The sequence below is a fragment of the Neoarius graeffei genome, chromosome 21, assembly GCF_027579695.1.
Source record: "Neoarius graeffei isolate fNeoGra1 chromosome 21, fNeoGra1.pri, whole genome shotgun sequence".
Classification (NCBI taxonomy): Eukaryota; Metazoa; Chordata; class Actinopteri; order Siluriformes; family Ariidae; genus Neoarius; species Neoarius graeffei.
The window spans coordinates 31,903,936-31,930,609 of NC_083589.1; the positions used below are offsets into that span (position 1 = coordinate 31,903,936).

The window sequence follows — 26,674 nt, forward strand, 5'->3', positions numbered from 1 at the left end:
ACTTCGCGCCCCCTTGCGTTGTGCCGGTGAATAACATCGCGCACGCCTATTACTCCCCGCTCAACGATAAATTACAACTGTCTGCGAAAAGCTATCTGCGAAAGCCTTGTCGCAAGAGCATGCAGAGGCCTTAATGAAACCTTACATGCATCGGTTCGCCCCCTAATGGTTTGGCGGTGTACTGGTCAAAAAGTGCTTGATCAGATATGCAGCAGAGCTCGCATTTTAAATGGAAATAAATCGCGATTTTCATTTAATTTAATCGTGGCAGCCAAAATCGCGATTTTCGATTAAATTCGATTAATTGTGCAGCCCTAATTCTCTCTATAGTAGGTTATTGCTCTATGCTTCTTAAACACAACTATAGCGAGGAAAAACTAAAATTACTCAACCTGAGATTAATTTTATTTTTTTCTTTCATCAATTTGAATCATCCTAAATCTGTGTTTTGTTTGTTACCTGACTCCGAGTAAAACACTAACATAGTAACACCGGGACTGGTCTGGTAGATGCACCATGTAATCGAAGCTTGGGAATACAAACTAATCCAAAAATACTGACAAAGGAAAATGTGTAATCTTGGATCTGTTGAAGCTTTGTGTAAGTATCAGCACTTGCAACAATCAGGAAGTTTTCCTCCATGGGCAAGTTTTCAGGACCGAGCTTGTGCTTTTTGTCTTTACCGCTCAAGTGTTGATAAATGGCTGTTTATAGCTGCTGGAATGTAAATGAACCCGTTAGATTACATGCAGCTATAATTGGGTAGAATGGTATGAAATGGCGTTCTGAAAAAATGTCCATTTTTTGTGGTACAAGAAATAAAACGCATCCCGATGTGATGTTCTTGAAACATAGTCATGTTTAGTGTAGTCGCTGTGACTTGGCTTTGTGTCAGGACTCGTCGTGTCTCGCCGCTGTTGTGGTGATACAGGAAAGTAATCAACATCCAAAAGTGTTTTGTTTAGAAACGGTGGTTAAGGAATCCGTTAAAGTACTGGCGATACCTGATAGACTCACAAGATAAGAAAGCACAACTTTATTCATCACACACTTGTGAAATTTCCTCTCTGCATTTAACCCATCTGAAGCAGTGAACACACACATGCACAATGAGCGTGCGCGTACACACACATACACACCCGGAGCAGTGGGCAGCCATGCTAACAGCGCCCGGGGAGCAGTTGGGAGTTCGGTGCCTCGCTCAAGGGCACCTCAGCCCAAGGCCGTCCCATATTAACCTAACCGCATGTCTTTGGACTGTGGCGGAAACCGGAGCACCCAGAGGAAACCCACGCAGATACCATACAAACTCCACACGGAAAGGCCCCCGCTGGCCGCTGGGCTCGAACCCAGGACCTTCTTGCTGTGAGGCGACCGTGCTAACCACTACACCACTGTACTGCCGCACAAAAGACCTTTATTATCCCACAGTGGGGAAATTTCCTGTTTGCAGCAGAAGAGGACGCATCAAGCCACACGAGTGTAAAATTATCTATCTATCTATCTATCTATCTATCTATCTATAATACTAAATTGGAGAAATTATAAAGTAGGTGAAAAACACATTGCACAGATCAGTCGGGCTGTAACAATTCACGAAGACTTTGATTCAGACCCTTCGATTCATTTAGATTTGATTCTGCGACTAAATATAAAGGGCAAACAAACGTCAGATTTTACACTTTTATAATCCATAGGGCCAAATGACTCAATTCTGATTGGTCAATCAAGGAGGACTTTTTTTTTTTTTTTCCTTAACACGGCCGTATTTCTGAAATGCTATTGGCTAGTTCGTTGCTTGGTTACAGTTACAAAAATTAGCAAATTTTGTCAACAAAATGGCTGACTCAGCAATGCCGCATTTCGCTATATTTGACGAAGAAATGATAAACCAATTGAAAACTGCAAGCGAAAATGAAAATACCAAAAAAGTATGAGGTTTTGGCTTTCCGTGTTTAAGAAATGGGCCGCAGAAAGACAAATAAATGACTCTCTAGTGGCATATAAATGCTGTGAGTTAGACAAGGTGCTATCGCAGTTTTATGCAGAAGTGAGGAAAGAAAATGGGGAAAACTACGAACCAGACTCAGAGTAATGCAGGCTTTTGTAAACCACTTTCAAAATCCTCGTGTCGTGTCGCCGTGTCATGATGAAAGACGCTTTAGAAACTGATTCAAACGTGCAAGATAGTCTCGCGCCCTGATTGGTTCAGAAAACGTGAATGACAAATGTGAACTCGAATGGCTTCCGAAGTATGAATTTGGCCCTATATATTATAAACAAGTGATCGTATGGTTCCTCATAAAATTAAGGATCAATTTCACTCGTGACTTCAATTCAAAACTTTGAAATCACTTGTGAAATTAATCCAAAATTTTACTTGGCCCCCATACACCTATCCTAATTAACAAAATCCTTTTGAAATTTGTCTGCAAAGACGAAAACGTTCCAAATGCTGGCTGGGGAACAGGATATGGAAGTGTAAAATGTTTAAAACAAAATCTATAAAATAAGGATATTTCGGCAACTTGAATTCCTGAGCACAGAGCAGTGAGGATCAGTCACTCTCACACGTTCCTCTTCAAACGGAGTTATTTAATATTTGTACAAATTCAGAACACTTCAGTACTTTTGCATCAACATAACATGCGGCACATTGCAATGTCCTTCGTGTCTCCTCGAAACCTAAAATGTAGCCAAACTTTCGATTTAAGATGAGACGAAGGATCTTTCAGCCTGGCTTCCGCTGTTTCAGTGCCCAGCAACAGCGTTGCCATGTAAAGTATCGACTACTCTGATTGGACAAGAGCAAGGACCCAAACCAGACAAACTGCATGTTTTATTTTGAAGCAAAGCTCTGGCCGACTGCTTTCTCGCATCAATTTAACAAAGTAAGTGTAACGGTTGTGCGGTAAAAGTGCGTTTAAAAATGCCGCCGAATCGAACCGAAAATACAGCTCCATGGATCGATAATCGGTACGGCAGGTACGAACTCGATTTTCAGTGCACTGTGGCGAATCGTTGCAGCCCTACATGTCAGGTGGTCGTAATTGCAACAGGAAAAAAAAGACCTCATTTATCCCAATGAACTGAAATGGAAGTCTCAATGTTGACTCCTCAAAAAGAGAGTTAGAGCCGCTGTTGTGTTTTGAGAGAGAGAGAGCAGAGAAGAGCTGTAGCCAGGTTTCAGTCTACAGGCACTTGTTTGTCTATTGTGCTGAAGCTTATTGTCATTTGCTCCGGAGGGAAGGAGGGATGGCAGAGCGAGAGCGAGCGATTGCATCTGTACACTGAAATTACCAGCGATCACGCTGCGTGATAAAGGGCCGCTCTATGCAGAGAGAGCTGGAGCGAGAGGCACAAGATGAATAGAAGTAGGAGAGAAGAGCCCTCTCTGCTGGGTCGAGTCCAGGGATGTGAGATTGGGGCTCTGTCTCGACTTATTAGAGCTGCGGAGGTTAAAGCAAACTTTTTATCCGGTTCTGTGAGAGACAGGGAGAGACTGAGACTTGACTGACTTACAGTAATCTTGTTGTATTAACCTGTTATTAACCTTCAATTTTCTTGTCATATTTGCTTTGGCAGTAATGTACTCTTGCCTTTATGCCAGAGCGAGACACGGCTCTGAGGGGTTAAGTGAAACTATTACGTGTCTTGATTTATTTAATTCGCCACTTGGAGACCATTTGAAAACCACAAAATGGGTCTCCCTTGTTATTCGTGCCCTAAAAAGCACCATTCTGCTGTTGTATTTCTTCGCCTGCGTAAACGTTTAAGCTTAATTTGTCTTCCAGCACAAGTAAACGAACACATTGTTTTCTGATTTTTAGTGAGTTGAAGACAACCTCGCAAAGGCAATTTAATTTTTATTATATTTCACTCTTCTAGTTATGTTTTATGTAAGGAATAAAGCACAAATGGGGCAGGGCGTGGCAGCGTTATATGGCACGAGCTACTTCCGGTAAAATCACGCGCTCTGATTGGTTCCTCGTCAGGCAGCGTTTTCCCGTAATGTCCGTGGACGATTACAGACTTTCTTTCCAAGGCACCAGCTTTCAAAAAAACAAAATGACGCAAAATTAATTAACCCATTGACGCCGGATGCTGTGTCATGCAACATTGCCCCAAATGCTGGTTGCTGCATAACGCAGCATTTTGATTTGTCATTATTTTGAAGACGCATGCCAGATTTGTTTTTTTTTTTTAATAAAAATGTGTTAGTGTTCTGAATGAGCATGATCCAATAAAAGCAGAGGAATTTTATCTTTTAAATGCAACTTATTTCATGTCTTTATGTGCTACAGAGGCTGAGATATTGAATTTTTTCATAGGCGTTTTCAATTAATTATTTTTATTTCAGAAAACCCTCAGGCAGATGGGGACCTTTTCTAAAAACTGGCTTAGGCATTTGCAGACTTTTTTTGCAGGCGTTTCAGGCGTCAATGGGTTAAATCAAAAACAGACGAAAGACAAATGAGTCGGCGAGTTGTTGTTATTATTATTCAAGAAACGAGCAACAAGGAGCATTCGGAAACCGCGAACCGAAATTCAGTTTTGAAGCCGCTGGACGTTTATTCTGTATGCCTGACTGGACTACGTTACAGATGTGACGTGACGGAAAGCAGCGTCACGCCTCATTATAATGACTGTATTTTAATTTTGGAAATAATTTTAAAAAGGTTGTGCACGCGCGCGTGAGACTTATCAGCTGGGAGATATCATGAAATACCGAGGTCTTGAAAGTACTGAGCGAGGCCCTCTGGGCCGAGGTCAGTATTCAAGGCCGAGGTCACGGTATTTCACCATACGGACCGACCTTAAGCTGGTAAATAATATATATATTTTTTTTCTTTACCAAATTCTAACAGAAAACGAGAGCGCCCGAAAGGGAAAACCGAGCCGAGCCGCCATTTTGAATTCTCATTCACGGCTGTAATGCAAATGGCTTCCTCCTCGGTATACAAGTGCACTTCCATGGCAGGAAAAAAACCTACATTTTGCCGCCTATGTAGTCCCCTATTTATACAAATAGGAGTCATTCAGGATTCAGCCGTGTTTTTGCTCGGCGTTAGCAACAGTTAGAGGTTTTTAGCTTTCTCCTGAAATGTTCTTTTATTTCTTCTTCCTCAGGGTAGTAAAACTCGCTTTCGCTGTGAACACTGTCGTTATCCCTATCCATGCTGTAAAATTAATGCTATTCTCCTGAGAAATGCTGGCAAATATTTACAAGATTTTTGATATTATAAATAAATCTTTATTTAAAAAAAAAAGAAATGTTGACACAAAATGCTACTGTTTGTTGTGAACGAGCGAGTCGCCAGAGGTCCGTAACTGGGGTCCGTACCATAGGATATGGACCCGCTCGCCAGCCAATCAGAGCGCAGGATTTGGACCGTGGAAGAAAAAAAAAAACTTATTAACCTTGCTTGCTTGGTCTTTGTGAAAATATCAGACCGAGGTCTCGACAGTACGGACCGAGCTACCGAGGTCTGATATTTTCCCGTAAAGTCTGAGCAAGCGAGTTTAATAAGTAGCGAAGAATCCACACCAGGGCGGTCCCTTCTCATAACCACGCATCCGGAAGTGTTTTATTCTTCTGATACTCCAGCAGTTTTGCAAAGGACTAGCCGACCTCTTTTATAATTCGGTAATAAACGCCACATTACTTTTTAACCATTTAGAGTTGCATATAGTTACAGTACGAGTCAGGGTGTACAAACTGACTCATTCCTAGGGTTTTCTGTATTTCGACTATTTTCTACATTTGTAGAACAATACTGAAGACCTCAAAACTACGAAATAACACCTGGAACATGTATGAGATGACGTGGTAAAGAGAAGTCTTTTAAAAAAAAAAAAATTTTGTTTTTTAGATTCTTCAAAGTAGCCAGCGTTTACCTGGACATTGTGCGCACTATCGGCATTACCTAAACCAGCTTCATGAGGGAGTCACCTGGAACGTGCTTCAATTAACCGGCGCTTTTTTTTGCTTTTTTTTTTTTTAATAAGAAACCTTTATTTGTCACATGCACGCTTCAAGCACAGTGAAATACATTCTCTGCATTTAACCCATCTGAAGCAGTGAACATGCGCATGCGCACACCCAGAGCAGTGGGCAGCCCAGAGTGCCCGGGGAGCAGTCAGGGGTCAGGTACCTTGCTCAAGGGCACTTCAGCCCCAGGCCGTCCCATACTAACCTAACCACATGTCTTTGGACTGTGGGGGAAACCAGAGCACCCGGAGGAAACCCACGCAGACACGGGGAGAACATGCAAACTCCACACAGAAAGGCCCTCGCCGGCCGCTGGGTTTGAACCCGGAACCTTCTTGCTGTGAGGCGACCGTGCTAACCACCGTGCTGCCCACTTTTTTTTTTTTTTTTTTTTTTTTTTTTTTCCGTTCACTAATTAACCAGTGTGTCTCGTTAATTAGTGAACGAGTTTCTTGCCACCTTAATACATTCGAGATCAAACAGTAAATAATAAAAATGCAGTAAATAGCCCTTTCTGACACCTGTAGTAATCCATATGTCAAGAACCACTCAAGTAAGTAAAGAGAAACGACATCCATCATTACTTTAAGGCAGGAAGTGGCTTTGAATTGGTAAGACACTGGATTAAAAGCAGCATCCAAACTGTAAGACCACCTCATGGAATCCGAATTGTGAATTCAGCATTGTTGTGGAAACTGTTACACAGTTTTTGTTTTTGTTTGGGGTTTCCCCCCCCCCCCCTTTCCCTCCTTTGGGTTGTTTTTTTTTTTTTTTCACAGTAATTTTGTTGCAATCTCAGTTAAGCAAGCTGATAAAATTGATGCTGATGATCCGTGTTGGACTTGAGCAGTGTGCCGCAATGCCGGAGTTTTCATTGCCGTAGGAGCCGTGATGGTTTTGGTTTTCTGTGTTCAGATAATTGACTCAAACGGCACCGGCTTGTTTGAGCTAGTTCTGTTTTTGATATTGCACTAGATAATGACTCTGCTGTGATCATCAGTGGAAAAGAAAATATTTCATTGGAAATTTGCTTGAACTTCCTGTTTATTCATGTTTTATATAAAACGAGAATTTGTGGTCCTCTCAGTACCTGACTCATCCAGAAAGACATCACAATTTAACTCATTAAGCACTTCCTCCATGCCGGTGTGCTGATTTTTATTTATATAATATGTGTGTGTGCTCGCACGCACGCACGCATCTAGTCTCTGTTAAGTTCCAAATTGAGCGCAGTCTCCGCATTTGAGCCGCCTCGTTATCGGGCCTCTTTTGAAAGCCTCACAAGGGCGTAAAATGATTAGAGGAACAGCTGACAATGCGTGAAGAGATTTGCACCGTTTCCGCCGCTGCGCCGACAATGTCAGGTACAGCCGTGACACTCTGAAAAGAGAAAAGGATGAATATTAAAGGCGCCCTTCTGTTCTCCTTTTCTTCCGTACGATGGAAGAGACGTCTTCACGTCTTCTTCAGGCAGGGAATAGACCCGAGGCCCGTTTCCGATTGGCGATTGCGCCCTCCCTTAGTCAGGAGAATCAGGCCTGATGAAAAGAGTTTCATCTTTTAAGTATAATTCTCATTACACACACTCACTCCGACTTGCTCGGAGTCTCGTGCTCCTTGTGTGTGTGGGTTTTTTTTTCTTTCCCCCCCTTTCTCTTCTTCCTTCCCAGGCCAGTTACTGTGCAGTGTGACACTGTAGCTGATGTAGTAACTCCTGTCTTATCTCGGTGTATTTCCCTTCCTCTTCCAAGGGGGAGAGAGAGAGGCTATCTGTGCTTTGTAGTTTTCTGACTATTTATGTTGGACAAGGTCAGAATCGTTTAAACTTGCCTGGCTCGCTTAGACCCGCAGATAAGATGCGAGCAGAAAGGATAGAGATCGATGGAGAAGTGCGCATCTCTCTCTCTCTCTCTCCTGTCTCTGTCAGTCGTGTCCATTTGTCTCTCTTTAAGTCCACGAGGCTGCCGTAAAATACAGTACTGCTTGCTAAACGCGCCACTTTGCTCACCCAGATCAAATCAGAAAGCAAATTAAAATGCTATCAAATAAATCCGAGCTGTAGCTGCATCTGAGGAGCTACTGCACAAGATATTGAGAGAGCAAGAGAGCTGCTTTCTCACACACACGCAGAAGGCTATTTGAGAGACTCTGCGTAATTCATAAGTCATGTCTGTCCGTGTATTCGGCCAACACGTCATCATGATGACTGACAACAGGTTTATCACGGTATTTTGATATTAAGAAGAGCTATACATTTATCACCTGTTGCACGTTTGCGTAATCGGTCAATCAGCCAATCATGTCACAGCAGCACAATGTATGATGTCATGATGATGCAGATGAAGAGGGTCCTAGGAGAATGAACAGTGGTGGGTTTTCCAAAAGCTTCTTAACGTGACGAGCATCCTAACTAGTAGGGCTGTAACGATACACCCAACTCACGATTCGATTCGTATCGCGATTTTTGACCCACGATTCGATATGCCCACGATTTTTTTTTAAAATGTTTTTTTAAAGTAGTAAATTTGACTTTTTTACTTACTTGCATTAACTATTTAATAAATAATTCAGACCACTGCAGAGAATGAGTAATATGTATGCAAAAATGAACAAATGTATATCCAAAGATTTGTTTTATTTCTCAAAATAATACTGTTGAGCCGGAAGCTCTGTTTTTTCGGTTCTGAAAAGGTCATTTTTCCAAATCGTGTAAATCCGTTAAGATTTTTTTTTGGGGGGGTGGCTCTCTCACTGTCTCACTCTCATAGGGCCAATGATTTTCTGTGATCGCGGAAAACAGATGGAAATTACGGAATTTTTATGGTGAAACATTGCTCGCGTGTCAAAATGTAACTGCCGCAGAAGGCTTCCGCCCAAGCAGACATGCCTTCAGTGTTGCCAGATATTGCTAACATTTTCCACCCCAAAATATGTTCAAAACCAGCCAAAAAGCACCTAAACCCGCCCAATCTGGCAACACTGCATGCCTTTCCGGTCAAGTGATTGTGATTGGCTTGTGGCACACCTAGCCAGCCAATGAGCTGCTTGTTTACAGATTCGCTCCCCGCGTCGCAACCAGAATGGCGACCGCTTAAAAGAAATGAATGCTCTGCCAGTGGCGAGTGTGGACGTTGCGTGACTCACAGAAGATTGTCGCAGGTCGGCGAAAAAACGACTTACTAATAGATATAAAAAAAAAAGTAATTTAAGTAAGTTTAAAATGTAATTTAAATAAAAAGTAAAGTATTCATAAATTGAAGTTTGGAAGCGCCTCTGTTTTTGGGCTGAGGAGAAGTTTGAAAGGGTGTACCGCGATTCTGCCTTCTTGTATCGTGATACGGATCGTGGCTCTGCGTATCGCGATTTCGATACGCATATCGTTACAGCCCTACTAACTAGGAGAGAGAGAGAGAGCGCATTCATTGTGCCGCTCGCGCTACCATTTAACGATCTTTCTGCTACGATGCTTCTGGGAAACTCGGAACAGACTGGTTCAATCTGATAGTCGCTCGTAAGCACTCTTTCCAGCCGTGGCGAGCAGAAAAGCATCTCTAGAAGAATGCACATCTGGGTTCGACCTTGAAGACAACAGGTTGACAGGGCTCGACATTAACGCTTGTCCGGGGCAAGTGATACTATGTTGGACAAGTTCATCGTCTCAGTTACTTGTCCGATCGGACATGTGCCAAAATACGCCGATATTCGGGTTACCTATCAAATTTATCAGTTTATTCACATGATTTCCGAAGTATCTCACTCGACATGTATTGTTTTGATGAATCGCCGGTTTCTATTCGGAAAGAGCGATGTGCGCATGCGCAATATTCCACTTGCGAAACCGTCCAATACCGCTTCGTGTATTTGAGCTGAAAAGTAAACGGTCGTTTATGATTGGTTTTAATCGCAGACATCCCAAGTCCCGCATGTTGATAGCGGCTCCCTGATGCCTGCAAATTTGGATAATATCTCCCGGCGTCTAGAGCAAGCGAGCAAGAGCGTGCACGCGAAACCTTAATGTCTGCATCGCGCATATGACGGAGAGCGAGAGAGACTGTTCATGTAGCGCATGCTAGACAAAGAGCATCCTGATGGGTTTACAGACATCCAACCTGCAGAAACTCCTCCCCCCACTGATGGGTCATGTGGCATCTCCCTGAAATGAGTTTCTGCAGGTTGGGATGTCTGTAATCGTGTCATACATGTGGATTTGTTGACGTGGTATTTTGTTCTTAAAATTTTATGTTCATAGTTTCTACTCTATATTGCTTCTGAATTTCAGCATAATAATTGGTGAATTATAGCCTAGTAAACTAGACCCACCCGCCTAGCGGCCAAAAATATTTTTGCCTGCGAGTGGGTCTAGCCTCGCACCATATAAACAAAAACACCCCGGGCATCAAATCGTGCCCGCCAATCACAATGCAAGGTTTTTGTTTGGATTCTTTGGGCGGGCTTTTGCAGGAGTGACGACAAAGCTGCGCGACGCTGGAGAAAGCACAACAGGAAAGATGGCTACGGCTAGTGAACAGCGCGCGTTTGGCTCCGCTTTGGAATCAGTTTTAGAAGAATTAGACTTGGAGTTTTCGTTGAAACATGAGCAGGAAGAGGCTCTCCGCTCATTCCTTTTCAAGAAGGACGTTTTCGCTGTTTTGCTGACCGGCTATGGCAAAAGTCTGATCTACCAGCTGGCTCCGCTCGTAGCCAAAAGGATGGGGCTAGTTTGTGCAGTACGAAGAATTAATAAGCAGCTTTGAAACATTACTTTTTGATTGTTTCTTATTTTCCCGTTATTTTAAATTTAAGGGAAATTATTTCACCAAACACCACTAAATAAAAACTCTCAAACACAGTTTAAGCAAACCCTTGAAAAACACTTGGGGGAAAAAAAATGTCTATGTGGTACAGACTCCAAACTTGTGGTCATTATCTCCAAACTTCTTAATATCTAGAACCTGTTTATTAATTAATACGCATTTTGAAAAATGATTTATTTCAAGGCCTCCCCCACTGCTTTCTGTCACTCTGAATACGTCACAGTCACTGTTGCGCTGATTGGTCAGAGCGTTGGCCTATACGCACAGAGACAGTTTGAAAGACAGCGGTTTGTTCCTCCTACCCGCTTCGGAAATGTCTACAGATCGAGGCCAGACTAAATATTCACATTTAGTCTGGCTTGCCAGGCTAGGTGAATTATGGTATCAGTCAGTCTGTTTTACTATATTTTTGAACTTTTGCCTCAGTATATCAAGTATTGATTACTTTTGATTCATAGATATTATGCGTATGTTGTGAATTCAGAAACAAATGCAATAAAGATTGTTGGGTTACAAATAGTTTGTGTGGGTGGGGTTCTCAAATATTTCTTCGGACAAGTCATCTTCACATTCGGACAAGTAAATTTCCTTTCAACTTGCCCGACAGGACAAGCGGTTTCAAAAGTTAATGTCGAGCCCTGGCTGATGGCTCTGTCTCTGACAACTAGGCATAGTGCGAGTTTGATGTATGTGTATATATTATTTTATTTATTTATTTATTTATTTGGGGGGGGGGGGTAAGGGAGATTTTATTACCAAAAAAAGGCAACATTTATTTTCCCTCTTGTCAACTTGAATATTCCTTTTGTTCATAATTTTTCATTTTCTTAATAGCCAACAATATTTACCCACATTTGTAAAAGTTGGAGAGAGAGAGATAGATATGGCCTATTAACTAATTCCTTTTAATACAATGAGAAGTTTAAATCAATTATTTACCCACAATAATTAACAATACTTAGTAGTAACGATCACTCAAGTATTTAACATTTTTATTTATTAAAACGATTATTTACCCAGGGCGGCACGGTGGTGTAGTGGTTAGCGCTGTCGCCTCACAGCAAGAAGGTCCGGGTTCGAGCCCCGTGGCCGGCGAGGGCCTTTCTGTGCGGAGTTTGCATGTTGTCCCCGTGTCCGCGTGGGTTTCCTCCGGGTGCTCCGGTTTCCCCCACAGTCCAAAGACATGCAGGTTAGGTTAACTGGTGACTCTAAATTGAGCGTAGGTGTGAATGGTTGTCTGTGTCAGCCCTGTGATGACCTGGCGACTTGTCCAGGGTGTACCCCGCCTTTCGCCTGTAGTCAGCTGGGATAGACTCCAGCTTGCCTGCGACCCTGTAGAACAGGATAAAGCGGCTACAGATAATGAGATGAGATTATTTACCCGCATTTGTAAAGGAGTAAAATATAACGGCCTCTTGATATTCCTTTTAATACGGGGGGGTCTAAGTCCGATTTATTAACTTTTTTTTTTCTGAATATTTTTGCACTGCCTGCGTTTGCTTTAGCGTTCAGCACGCTCTGAGCACACCGCAGCTTGTACGTTCTCCCCTGGTGGGTTCGCAGATTAATGTATTGTTCACCTCATAGGTGTGGTCTGATCACTTATCGGTTATCAGGATGTGTGTATGGTGGAGATGCATTTGTGGCTTCCTGTGCTGAATTTTTTTTTTTTCCACTTTTGTTTGAAAGTAAAAACTTTTTCTAAAGCTGTAGCTCTTTCTTGCCATCTCGTCTTGCACTTTGACGGAGTGGAATAAACGGCGATTAGTGAAGGCGTTTATTACGGTACTTCCGCATCCAAGTGGCTTTCTGTGCTGAATGTGTTCATGTTCAGCGTTATTGATTGATTCTTACTGGATCATACATCTCTTCTGTTCTTTCTTTCTCACTTTTTTTTGCCCCCCTTCTCTCTTTTGAGGCTTGTGTGTCAAGGAGGAAGACTCTGATCTTATGTTACTCTGTCCAGGCTGTATGATAGATGGCTCAGTCCAACCCGAATGCCCCCTGTCACAACCGTTTACTTTCCTCCGTCTGTAGCCCGTATATAGACATGGGGTGCGTGTGAAGGGGAGAGGGAGAAGGGGTTGGATCTTTGCTACGTTATGATTGACAGGGCTGGGATGACTCCCTGCTGTACAGAGCCAGGTACAGCGTGAGTGTGTGTGTGAGAGGAGCCAGAGAAAATCCCAGTGTGTGGCTCAGTGGAGGGGTCAGCTGACCCCGGATCAGTCCTGTAGAGAGGCCCGTCCTGCTCACACCAGCCACGCTAACTCGAAACGTGTGTGGGGGGGGACGGACCTCTTTTAGACTACTATATTTCTCCCATTTCTTTTCCTTCCAGTTCTTCTTGGTTCTGTGTACAGGCTATACCTAAAGCTGTACACGCCCTCACTGGCCACTTTAATGGGAACATCTGTACCGCCTGCTCATTCATTGGATAATTCAATCAGCTAATCATTTGGCTTCAGTTTATGTTCACTTGATCTCAAGCATCAGAATTCACATAAATCAGATTTCTGTGATTTTGACCATGCTGTGGTTGTTAGTAAGTATGTAACGATTCACGATATTGGGTTCATGATTCAATTTTCCCACAAGTAAATGACGAAAATGTTCTTCCTGAAAAATGCAGTGTTTACTTTGCTGTTCTTTATCAGCTTGTTTCATCATCTTAATAACTAACAATTAGTTATCCATGTATTTGTAAAGGTTGGAGAAAAATATAAGACTAACCAAAATATTCCTTTTAGTAAAAATAAGTTTTTATAATAAATAGGCCTTTTCTTAAACTTTTGTGAGCTGCCTCAGTTTGCTTCCCTTTTCTTTAGCTTTCAGCAGCCTGTAAAAAGAGAGCTCTGATTGTCCAAATAGATTTAATAAGAAATCACACATCTCTTTACCATTTTAGAGCTGAGTTACTTCAGCCTATGGTGAAGTACTCCCACTATTGTACATTATTGTGCCCTCTTCTGTTTAAACAATGTAATTACAGCTAGGCAACAGTAAGATTACACAGAAGGATAATTGTTTTTCTTTTATTGATCCAAATTGTCATAGGTTTTGATATCCAGTCAGAATACTTGTATTTAGAAACTGCTGCTCTTGTTGGATTTTCAGTACACGCATGAGTTTCTATAGAAAGGTGTGAAAAAACAAACAAATAATAAAATCACCGCTTGAGCAGCAGTTCTGTCGGTGACAACACCTTGTCGATGAGATGTCGGAAGAGAATGAACAGTTAAAGTTACAGTAACTCTCGACGAACGTGCTGATCAGAAAAGCGTTTCTGAAGGCATGACCTTTCCAACTAGACCAGATTCCACTACTGCTCCTGTCCAAGTAGAGCAGGAATCTGAGGTTACAGTGGTCATGGGTTCACCAAAACTGGCCACATGACAATTGGAGAAAGAGCAGGTGGTGATTTCAGTCCTCAGCTGGTGAAGTTGTTGCGGAGTGCATTGAGGGAGTTCAGAAAGACGCTGTTGGGTCATTAGTGATGCATTTCATGCAACGTTCTCTTTGCGTCAAATATCAGTCGGCAGGGAGACCGCTAGGGGCACGTGATGAGGTAGATTTGCGAATCACGAGGTCCCGACATTTTTGTAAAAAAATACTGAATAATTTGCACAACCGACGCAAGACAATACGTGCTTGGCGTGTGGAAGAGGAACCCGGTTATTTTTGGAGGTCCGTGGATTTTTCTCCAGTAAAATGCCTCCAAAAATCGCCAAAACTCAAACTAGCCTCTCGGATGCTAGCAAAACAGCTACACTAGCTAATGCTCCAGGGCTAGAAGCTACTACGATTAGCAAGGTTGCTATTGATACGAGCACTCTTCAAGCCTTCCGTGACCTTGTAAAGGAGGTTATTAAATATCAGTCGGCCATGACGGTGTTGGTTTCCGAAGTTTGCGTCTTTACAAGTCTACTGTCGCTAATGTGGCAAAAGTAACGGAAGCTGTCTGAGACATAGCCTTGTGTCGACTCCATTTTAAATCCTCACATGCTTTTCCTCAAAGTTTCACCTTCTTTGTATCTCGACCAGACTTGCCCATGTGGTTTTTGACACCATCACGACACGCCATCGTTGAGTAAAACCTCACTGCTGCCTGATTGCTCCTGGATCCCCGGTTCAGTCCTGAGGTTAGGCAGTTCAGGCTCACGCATTCCTTCTCTACCCGTTTGGGTTTCCCTGATGTGAAGGAGTGCGTCATGTCCAGTTCAGGTGCCGGATCCACCACAACTCTGACCAGGATAAAAACCTTCATGAAGATGAATGAAAGAATAACGCAGAGCCAAAAACGGTATATTTGTAAGCCTGATGACGACAAACCTCATCATTGTGTTGACAAGGTTTCAGGGAGGCTCGTAACTTGTGCTTTTATACTTGGAAGATGAGCTAATTCGTAACAGATTTGCATATTTATTCCCCCCCCCCCCCCCCCCCCCCCCCCACACACACACACACACACACACACTTTTTCCAGGTAAACCTTCTAAATTAGCCTTGTAGCTTCAGTTCAAAAGTAAAGAAGCTCCTTCTGTTCATCTCTTACTGTAACAGTGAAGATGTGCCTCTCTAACCTGCAATGCTCGGTGTGAACATGTCACTGGGTAAAGGGTCTTCAAGCTCCCGAGCGACTCGGACATTCGTTTCTGTGTCATCATTTTTCTGTGGGTGTGGGGTTTTTGGGTTATCTCTCTGGATTTTCTCTTAGTTGCTTTACCACTTCCTCTAAGCTGCACGTCGCACGGTTCTCCTCTTCCACCGCTACTGCCGTGCGTTTGAACTCTAAAGCGGCCGGAGAGAAAAACAGAAAGGGGGGGGGGAGGAAGACAGAGGAGAGAAATGTAATTACAAAAGAGGAACGTTAGTTCTTTTACGGATGCATCAAAGCCTTTACTGTCATCGTTGTCTTCAGGACAGGACACTTTGAGACACGGCTGTGATGTTGGATTTGCCTGCCTCGTGATGCTTTTCAGACTTTTTTTTTTTTTTTTAATATTTATGAAGTATGGCTGTCATTAGAGAAAAAATTTCAATTACTTTTTTTTTTTTTTTTTTTTTTTTAAGTTTACCTCCCACCCCTCACAGTGTGAAATTTGTGGTTACTTTGCTTTTGTGGGTGGGGTGTTTTAAAGCAACCAGAAAAAGCATCAGATAAATGCATTTTCCGTTGTTTTTATCTTAGAAATATATTCTGGGTTCAATCAGAAATTAATGCATTTCATATTTTCAGCTTCATGTCATATTTGTGTTTGGAACAGAAAATAGCAGTGTGACTGAACCACCTTGCAGTACCAGTTCTGCCTCTAGATGGCACTGTTGCACTAGTTAATTACAGCCTCTCACACTCACTCACTCACACACACACACACACACACACACACAGTGTCAGTGTCGGCCTCTTTTTCTCGGAGTGTGTGGTGATACCGAGGCAGGTTGTGTTACGAGTTGTGCGTATGGCTGTTTTGTAATAAATTTTTTATCGTGGCTTCAATTAGCACTGAACAACGTGGCAAATATATATCACTAATACAAGATGTCTTCCTGATGCACAACACGTATAAAGGTGTTTAGTTTCAATAATTTTGTCCATACTCGAGTCTTAATTTTGCAGGCGAGGCTGCATCCTGAGTCGACGTTGGCGCTCCTCGTTAAGCAGCGTAAAGACTGCAGACTTCAGTTGTAAGACGACGGTAATTAATCCTGGTCCCATATATGGTCTCGAGTCCATTTTGAGTGTACACGCCGTACTTTTCTCGTTGTTCGTGTTGAGTTTCCCTTTTCCACTTTTTTGTTTGCGTCTGCGTTTTATTCGTATGAACACGCGGAGGCTGATGGTGAGAGATTTTATTGAATGATATCTTCAGATCTGTGACACTGCGCATGTGTTCATGCTTTCCATGAATCCTTGATGCACTTTTTGTGCGTGTTGGCCTCTCGTGCACATCCAAGCACAAATATAAATGTGGCAGTCCTGTGTATTGAGAGAAATTGGCTGTTTTTTACTAAAACAACTGCATTAAAGTTTTTCACAGACCAAGCGTATTATTGAACACTGATAAAGGAAATAATAACGCTGTCCACAAGTGCAGCATGTTACAATTTGAACAGTTGAGTTAATCTTTAATAGATATGTATTGTCATATTATAGATTATTATTATTTTATTTTTTTAAATATATAAACAATGCAGGGGGACACAGTAATTTCAGTAAGAGCTCACGGAGAGTAATTCTCGCACAGAGTTGAGTTCGTGTGCGTGTGTGGCTTTGTTAGATTGTACAGATATAACAAAAATTGAATTTACGTAGTGACGAACACAAGTGACGGAATGTTTGCATTAATGTTTTGATTTATTGCAAAATTGTCATGACTTTTTTTTTTTTTTTAACTTTTTTTTTTTAAGTTACAATCTGATTTACATGCAGTTGGTCTGGTGTGAACATCTTTGTATTGAATTATTTTTTTAATTTTACAGAAAAAAATCCTCAGTTTCAGTGATCAATTAGTTGTTTTTCAGACTTGTAAATAATTTGAGACTTGTATATATCCTAAATTTTGAATTATTTTAAATGTGTTCTGTATTGTGTTTTTTGTTTATTTTTTGGCTTTTTGCTGCAGCATGACTGTGTCGCTGAGTGTTTCTTAAAAGAAGCCGATGTCATGACTTGTCTCGTGCAGCGTAGAAATGTCTTTAAGGATCGTGACGTGATGTATTTTTGTCCTTTCGGCCACCTCGAGTGTGTCGTACACACGGAGTTTGTGGCGTGATGTGTGTACATCATGACGACACTGTCTCGTGAGATTTTTACAGAGCTCATCACTTATCCCATGCAAATCAACGTCCGTTACTAAAGACGTCCTCCAGCTACTAATTAACAGACATGTGACTGGAAAACTTGACCTCCAGAGCGCAAAAAAAAGTGTGTATATGTATATACTGTGCACACACACTAGCGTCTAGAAGTGCTGTGGAGCAGAGATGCCTTAAAAATAATGAAGTTAAATATTTCTGTGAATAAAAATACTCGCACTTCCTTCTTAATTTTATAGCCAGTCACCGGCTCTTTTTTTTTTTTTTGGGTTTGAAAAGCGTCTCTTATGTAACGTGCTGCTTTCCTGACTGATGTACATCATACATGCGTCTATCTAAGCATCACACGTCTCATGTTGCAGTTTGTTTTTCTTTTATTTTTCTATTATGAAGACCAACTGATGGATAGCAGCTGATTTTAAAATGATAACCTTGTCAGCCAAAATGCATTTTATCATTTTAAAAGGCTCAGGACCAAACTTGAACATCAAATCAGCTGCTATCCATCAGTTGGTCTTCACAATGGTGGGGGAAAAAAATTGCAACACGAGACCTGCGGTATCTTGGGTCGACGTGTGTATGATGACAATTTATCACAATATACTGATTTTCACCTTTTTAAATTTCCAAACACTTGGTTTTGTGTGGGGACACTAATGTTACGGGGGGGGTCTGTGCGTCAGTCAGGATAGCAGTACATTACATAAGAGATGCTTTTCAGACAAAAAAAACCCCTAGTCAGCCAAAATGCTTCGTCCCCAGTTGTTAGAATTTTTGTTTTTCAATTTAAAGTCATTGAGTTTTTCGAGACGTTGTGGAGAAACGTTTTTCAGTCAAAACACTTGAATAAATATCTCAAGTTTTCATCACCAGCTTGTGTATTTGAAGTGGTCCATTAATATTGTGAGGTTTTTAAGAACACCCAGAGTGTTGCCCTCACTGATTTTTAAAAAGTAGCTGTGTAATGACGTGTATGGAACTAGTTTACTACTCAAGTATATGATTACTATCCACTTTCAAACCCAGTTTCTCATGTAGCACGTTGTTTTTGCTCTCGACAAAAAGTCAGCAAGTTGTTTGCATGACCTGTAATAGAGCTGTAAAGCGAGTGGGGGGTTTTCTTCCCCCCCCTTACTCTCTCTCTATACATTTAACCATGGCGTGACGGTAGTAAGCAGGAAAGTTTTTATTTGATATAAATAATTTTTAAAAATTAGTTTCTTTTGTGCTGGACTTTTTTTGGTTCTTGTGAAGGCAAGAATTTGATTGATACAATATTGTCCCAAAATCGTGCGTGATGAGTTATGATGGGCCGTTACTAATTGAAGCGGCGGAAGGGAGGGTGCGGAATGTGAATCGCTCCCCAGAGAGAGCCAGGCCTGCAGACTCTCTGCGGTGTCTCCACGTCCTGCTCTCAGGGTGGGTCACAGTTAACCAGGGCTAAATGTCCACTTGGGTGTGGTCACAAGTCCTAATCCCCCCCACCCCACCCCCGTCCTGCATTTCATAAACCTGTTCATGTGATCTCTCTAGTCGGTTTGTGTTTCATTTCCTCAGCTTCATGCAGCAATTCAACTTTTTTAAAAATGCTGTGTTTAATCTCTTGATCTGATATTTTCTGATTCATGATATTGGGTTCACAATTCAATCCCCCCCCCCCCCCCCCCCAATATTTTTTGGGGAAAAAAGTAAGTTAATATTTTACTGCCAAAAATTAAACATTTATTTTCCTGTTCATGATCTTAAATATATTGATTAAAGGGCATATTCTGGACCAATTTCGTGTGGGTTTTTTTTTTTAAATATATATGAAAGTATGTCCCTTTACACACTCCATCCAGAAGGGTAATTTTGCACAAGGCCATCTGTCTACAGCAGAAAAAAATAAAACAAAATGCGTCTGGAAAAATCCCAAGGGAGTCTGGAGCCAGATTCGTGACGTCACCTGCGGAAGCGCCAGCAGGCTGCACGAGCTTTGCACGGTTTCAGTGCACAGCCTGTGTAGACCAAGCGCTCCCATTTCTCTCTCATTGCCCGGTCTTTTGGGAAACGATGAGTACTAATCCCATCAAGATTGGTGTTGCTACACCCTCCTACGATACATCTGTTAACCATTTTAATAATTACGCCATAACGTTGAAATTTGCAGAAAACCACCAGGTCGTTTTCTCATAAACAAACCAGTGCTGGCGTAGGATTCAGAAGGAGGCGTCCCGCACGCGACGTCACGAAAATCAATGTTTGCCGGGAAATCCAAATGCCAAGTTTTTCAGAGGCGGACCAATGGCTTGATTTCAACTGAATTTTTCTGGTGTTGCGCAAGGTAAAAAAATTGCAGAGAATGCAGAATGTGACAGATATTTGACCAAAGTTTAATATAAAATAGGAGAATTACATTGATGTTGCTCCTGAATTTACCCGTGATATGCACTTTAAGTTAAAGCTCGACTGCCTTTCAGATTTTTCAAGTGTAGGTTATAAAAAGAATTTTCCCGGACACCCAGTTATTTTTCTTTAGTGGACCGAAAGCTACTGAATTCGAATCGCAGACTTCCAATTTTATTAGGGGGGGGGTGTTTTTTTTTTTTTATTATTTTTTTAAATGGCGCAATTAATGAATTTAGGGCCACATGGCCCTAAATTCTCTGCTATTATTTCTTGCTTCACCATGACACAACTCAAGATACTACATCATGCATTACATGGTGGGCTTTCCCCATTCGTGCAAGGCATTGTGGGATACAAATTTGAAACAGGAGAGAAAAATGGAGGACATGAGTGTGAGGAGAAAACGTGGAAGACTGACTAAGTAATGGAAAGAGTGAGAAGAAAAGACATTATGTTGTATACAAAGGAAAGGAAACGTAGGACCAAACTAATATAAATATCAGCGCTCAGCGAGCACCTCGGTGTGATCAGCTGCTAGTTTCGTCACAGAATGTCACTGTCAGTGCACGGTCAAAGGTAAACCTGTGCATGTGCACACGGACTTCCTCTGTCTGCTTGACTGCACGAAGCAAGTGGTTTCATGCACATTATTTGCTTTAATCCCCTCAAATTAAATAACTTCCCCGCCACTGAATGGCCTTGGGTGGGGGGGGGGGTGGAGATTACAGAAATAAACATGTATCACAATGACTAAATTTCACCAAATTTTATGAAGTCAAAAGGCTTTCTCGCTTTAAAAAAAAAAGTTTTTCTTCATAACCAACAATAATTTACCCACATGGTTAAGTATTGTAGCAAAATAATATCCTTTTAACTATAATATTCCTTTTATTAAAATGAAAAGTTACAAAAATGAATAGTAAATGGGTCTTTTCCTAATAAACGCTTAACATTTGTACTCCCTCCATTTGCTTCTCTTCTCTTTAGGTCTGAGCAGTCTGTCAAAAGAAGGTTCTTATTTCTTATTAAATCTCTTTGCGCAGTCAATCGCACCGCACCTCTTTCCCATTTTAGATTTGTGGGGGTTTTGTCCACAACATTAAAGCTGTTACTTCCGCATAGGATGAAGTCGCATGTATTTCCACTGTTGTACGTTATTATACCTTCTGCTGTCTAAACATTAGTTACAGCTAGGAAAAGCTAAGATGAGACAGCCTGATGATTTTTTTTTTTTTTTTTTTACCTCTGCCAAGGAGGTTATGTTTTCGGTAGCGTTGGTTTGTTGGTTTGTCTGGTAGCATCATTATGGAAAAAGTTATGAACGGGTTGCTCTGAAATTTTTTCCAGAGGTGTGACTGGGCACAAGTAACAATCCATTAAATTTTGGCCGTGATCCAGATCACCGTCTGGATCCCGGATTTTTTTTAAAGGATGCTTGGCGGAGGTCTGCACTCTCCGAGTGCTTTTCTAGTTTTTTCATCTATACGATAAATTTTGAATCATCAGAAATTTGTATCCTCGCATGTGGTACCTTGCACTAAAATTAGCCAGCAGATTGTTAGTAGTAGAGATATGGTTTTATTGTCATTGCATACAGACCACAACAAAATTTCATTTGCAGCTACCCTCCAAATAGCAGCATTTTTTTTTTTTTAAAGCGCATAATGGGTAAACACAAGTCAGTCAAATATATAAAAATATATGAAATCACTGTATTAAAAATGGAGCAGCATGATTTGTGTATTGCACTTGCAACGAGTAGTTGCTTTGTAATTTGACAGTAACACACTTGGCAAACATGAAGCCAGTACCTCACTGGGCTGCGACTAGTTGGAGACACAATTGCGATAAAATATGCAAATTGAGGACAATTTTCACTTGGGATCACACTGAATTGATATTTGCATATTTTACCGCAATTGTCGCGTCTCCAACTAGTGGCAGGCTGTCGCAGCCGGGCTTTTCCTCGGCAGGCAGGGAAGTAGAGGAAGCCTCGCGGAAACTGACTTGAGAAGGGTTCACGACGGCTTTGCGACACCAGCGACGCATTTACGGCTATTTTGAGAGAAATTTTGTCGCACGAATTTTTTGAACATGTTCAAAATTTCAACAATGAAGGAGTGACACTTTGTGACTCATGCGAGGAAATTGAGAAGCCCAGCGAATGTTTCAAGGCACTTGAAACTCTCTCGCGAATGACGTTCGCAATTTGTCGCAAGCTGATTTTCAGCTCCTCCTCGCGTTAACCCACGGACTTGTTACTGTGGACAGCAAAACTCCAACAAAAATGACGTACGTGTGTGTGTGTGTGTGGCTGCAAATGAACTTCTATTGCATGTACATCTGAAATATAAAAAATTTTAGGAGTCTAAACATTTTCGTGTGAGAGACACGCATGCACACGCGTCCTCTGCTTTTCCTTATTTGCCACAAATACTCCTTTCTGAAAACGTCACTCAAAAGCATTCAACATGAAACGCTTAGTACATCCAAACAGCTCTCAGAACCTCCACACACTGCTCCTTGTTACAGGACACCTCAGAAAATATACGTGAAAAGAACAGACCTGCCATAATAGCCTCCATCATCTCCCTCTCTCTTCCCACACACATGCAGCATATCTGTGAAGCATTAAGCAGTGCCAGGGAATTAGTGTGTGTTTATTGTGCTAGTGGAGAGGGTGACTGGGTAAGCGTTTAATACCAGCATAAGGACACGAGCGGTGGGAGAAATGGTTCTCAGAGTGAGAGATGGAGAGGACAGAGTGAGAGGAAAGCACACACCGCACCCCTTTTTTGTTCACGAATAACAAACCAACTTCAAGAAACTCCTCCAATTACAATCATTTCTGTCTTCTCTGTGGGAACATTTCCAATCAGCAGATACCGAAATGGTCATTTGAATGGAAACACTTTGCTGGATTGATCTAGATCACTCATGCGCTGTCCGGGATTAAAGGTCGGTTCACTCGGGGACGCGCCACTCCAATTCTGAACGTCCTTATCAGGGCTGACGTGGACCTGAATTATGTTTTGATTGCATGTCAACATTGGGCCACTATTTTGTTCAGTGTAAGCTTGCAAATTACTGCGAGGATGGTATTAACCACTAGCTATTTAACGATCTTTGCCCCATTTCCTTTTGAATTTGGTTTTGACCAGTTCCCACCCACCAGGTCTTGGTTATCATACAACAGTTAACAGTGAGGGCGGCACGGTGGTGTAGTGGTTAGCGCTGTCGCCTCACAGCAAGAAGGTCCTGGGTTTGAGCCCCGTGGCCGGCCCCGTGTGGAGTTTGCATGTTCTCCCCGTGTCCGCATGGGTTTCCTCCGGGTGCTCCGGTTTCCCCCACAGTCCAAAGACATGCAGGTTAGGTTAACTGGTGACTCTAAATTGACCGTAGGTGTGAATGTGAGTGTGAATGGTTGTCTGTGTCTATGTGTCAGCCCTGTGATGACCTGGCGACTTGTCCAGGGTGTACCCCGCCTTTCGCCCGTAGTCAGCTGGGATAGGCTCCAGCTTGCCTGCGACCCTGTAGAAGGATAAAGCGGCTAGAGATAATGAGATGAGATGAGTTAACAGTGAGGGTGAAGAATAACACGTGCCTCCTCCAAGACTGGTGAAGCCAGCCAGCCAACCACAGCACCTTGAACTGCTGCTTATGCTGCATCATTACAGAACACACTCGAAGGAAAGTGCTGTCTGCCCTCTTCCACATACGTGAGCCCAGACACCTGTGATTGACCAGAGTTACTCCATTCCTCTGACCCAGACCCCCGGCCACGGATGACTGGCGTCGTCCAAAATTCAAACTCGTGATCTCCGAATGGTGGTGCAAACGCTTTTCTGTTGCACCACTCTGGAAAGAAGACTGTTTTTGTTTAGCTATTTTAATAATGTGTACATGAATTAAAGGATGATGTGCTTTCCAAGTTATTTATAAAGAACATCTACACTTGGTTTTAGTTACAAGATCACTATCTTTAAAAACTGGCAAGTGGTCCAGTAGTGTATGTAGAGTTTGTTTGTAAGTCCTTGACTATTAAACATGGCTGGTGTGGCTTTATTGCCTTTCGTTCAAAGCCGAAATTATTCGGTTACATCAGCTTGGGAGCCAGAATCTGCGCAGTAGAGACGAGTCAAATTCAGGGACACCTACTCATTTGGTAGGCCCGCCCCCTTCTCCGAATTCCAAGGTCCAGTGTGTCGTAGAGGCCATTGGTCACTTCATTTCCAAGTGTCGCCACGCTGCCTTAAAGTGCAGATCACGGGTAAATTCAGGAGCAAGATCAATGTAATTCTCCTATTTTATATTAAACTTTGGCCAAATATCTGTCACGTTTTGCATTCTCTGCAATTTTTTTACCTTGCGCAATACCAGAAAAATTCAGTTGAAATCGAGCCATTTGAGGCGAATTGGTCCGCCTCTGAAAAAACTTGGCATTTGAATTTCCTGGCAGACGTTGATTTTCGTGACGTTGCGTGCAGGACACCTCCCTCTGAAGCCTACGCCAGCGCTGGTTTGTTTATGAGAAAACGACCTGGTGGTTTTCTGCAAATTTCTTCAACGTTATCACGTAATTATTAAAATGGTTAACAGATGTATCGTAGGAGGGTGTAGCAACACCAATCTTGATGGGATTAGCACTCATCGTTTCCCAAAAGACCGGACAATGAGAGAGAAATGGGAGCGCTTGGTCTACACAGGCTGTGCACTGAAACCGTGCAAAGCTCGTGCAGCCTGCTGGCGCTTCCGCAGGTGACGTCACGAATCTGGCTCCAGACTCCCTTGGGATTTTTCCAGACGCGTTTTGTTTCATTTTTTTCTGCTGTAGACAGATGACCTTGTGCAAAATTTACCCTTCTGGATGAGTGTGTAAAGGGACATACTTTCATATAAAAAAAAACATGAAATTGGTCCAGAATATGCCCTTTAAGATTATAGTAGAATAACACGCATGCAGATATCAGCACAGGGAAAACTGTTTGAATTGGACTGTAGATGGAAAGATGGTTGAGGTTACTTCCTCATGGAACACACGATGATAGGTGGTGCTACAAATTGTACCGCAGCCAGCCAGCAGGGGCGCTAGACTTGTCGTGACGTCACTTTTCAAGAGATGTCACATTGTCCATGTTTTCTAAAGCCGACATTGTCTTAATTTATTGCCAAACACTAGTGGTCAGTTGAGGTGGTTTGGGCACCTTGTTAGGATGCCCCCTGGACGCCTCCTGAGGGAGGTTCTCTGGGCATGCCCCACCGGGAGGAGACTCCGAGGCAGACCCGGGACACGCTGGAGAGATCATGTCTCTCGGCTGGCCTGGGAACGCCTCGGTGTTCCCCCGGAAGAGCTGGTGGAGGTGGCTATGGAGAGGGAAGTCTGGGCTGCTCTGTTTAGGTTGCTACCCCCGTGACCCGGATAAGCGGTAGAAGATGGATGGATAGTGGTGCATTTGAAATAACCAGTGGCGTTAGTAAGACCTGCGAAATTAATAGGAAAATAAGCAAATATCGAGATTATTCATTGCACTGTAATTTATCATGGTATCGGTATCGTATTGTCATATCGCCCAACCTCCTAATATGTGCTTAGACTGAGTCAGAGGTTTATTAGCTTTACCGAGTGATTTAACAAGCTGTCCAGTCTGTATAAGAACACACGCCCATGCACAAATTGTTTTCTAGCATTGTATGTATGCTGTAGATGGAGTTTCTACGTGGATAATGTTTTAAATCCTCATGTCCACCTGCCTGTTGTCTGGGCTTTGCTGCTGTCTTTATACACACGTGTACTCCTCCTCCTCCTGACAGTTTTTCCAACATGTGTACACACACGTGCGCACATGCACTTCCCATCACCGCTTAGTCCTTGTTGTCACCACTTCACCTGTTGTGAGCTTCCACAAGCAGATAAAAACTACCCAAACTGCACGGTGCCGTCTGTTAACGGAGCTTCGGCCATTTTGAATCCATGCCGAAGAAAACGGACCGTTTTTGGCCCGTCGTTCAGGATGCCGTAACGGTGTACTTTGTAATACTGATGATACGAATGATGAGGGGAAGTGAGAGAGGGGCAGTCGAGCATCCGCATCCTACCAGATTACACCTATCAGCTCGGTGCTGAGAGACTCTCTCAGGCACACACACACACACACACACACACACACACACTGTTATCTACATAAGGAATGAAATGGTGCATTTATACCGTTTCAGCCTGGACTGTTATTGAAGCTCCCTTCATCAGATACATGACTGAAATATACCACGTTGTGTCTGTGTGGGTGAAATAAAACCTCAGTCGTGGTGTCGGGCTGTCTGAAAAACCCGACACACACACCGTGTATACGTACGTGCACACTAAACAACAAAGCAAAGCTCAGTATGGTGTGTTTTGAAGCAGAACTTCTTGTCTTCCGTGCTTGAGTTTTCTCTTAAACCTTACTTGACAAGTTGGTTCTTAACTAATGGCTTGTCAGGTAAGGGATAGGGTGAGCGTGTGTTTGTCCTTGTCCATCAAAAAAAAAAAAGTATTTATTTTTGCTGGACTGTCAAGCATTCTTGTCTCGAAGTGTCACTTGACTGACTCCCTGATCCGCGCTGTTGAAACGTGAGCCACTCAGGGCATTGATAAACCCGCAGAAGAGCAGCTAGGATCTCT

At 42.5% G+C, this 26,674-nt stretch overlaps 1 protein-coding gene across 3 annotated transcripts in view; it reads left to right on the forward strand.

The window, feature by feature from the left end:
• Positions 1–26,674, forward strand: part of taf3 (TAF3 RNA polymerase II, TATA box binding protein (TBP)-associated facto) — a 146,586-nt gene that overhangs the window by 23,754 nt on the left and 96,158 nt on the right. The gene's annotated exons all lie outside the window — the stretch shown is intronic.